Here is a 501-nt window from a genome sequence, read left to right as displayed (position 1 = left end):
TGTTTCAGCAAAAGTGGCATTGGTCTTTGGGAATCACCAAGAGGGTGAAGACGAAATTCGTTGCAAAGGCAAAGATCCGCCTTTGCAACACAGTCTCCGGTTGGATGGACAATTGGGAGATCTACGGGTATGAGGGAAAGCCCACTGAGCTCACGAAGGATGTGTGGGATGGCCTCATCGCCTATTTGAAGCTAGCCTCTTCGATCAAAAAGGCCAATTCGTGCTCTGCTTTTCGAAGAACAAAGGATAAAGATGGTCATTTGCCCATGCTTCACAGAACCGGACAAAAACCTCATGCAGGAGTCCGTCTAGAAGCTGTAAGTTTTGTTTATAATATTTATTTTAAAATTTTCAATTAATTTAAATTTTAATATTTAATTTAGTTTTTTTTTTTGTAGTTAGAGAAGACGGGAGTCTTACCATCTCTGTCTGAGCTATTCAAGATGACTCACGCCACATCCGACAGAGTTTTTGTGGATCCTGCATCTGAGAAACTCTTCC

This window comes from Brassica oleracea, chromosome C9, assembly GCF_000695525.1.
Source record: "Brassica oleracea var. oleracea cultivar TO1000 chromosome C9, BOL, whole genome shotgun sequence".
NCBI lineage: Eukaryota > Viridiplantae > Streptophyta > Magnoliopsida > Brassicales > Brassicaceae > Brassica > Brassica oleracea.
The sequence above is the reverse complement of the archived record's forward strand: the minus strand, read 5'-3'. Positions refer to the sequence as shown.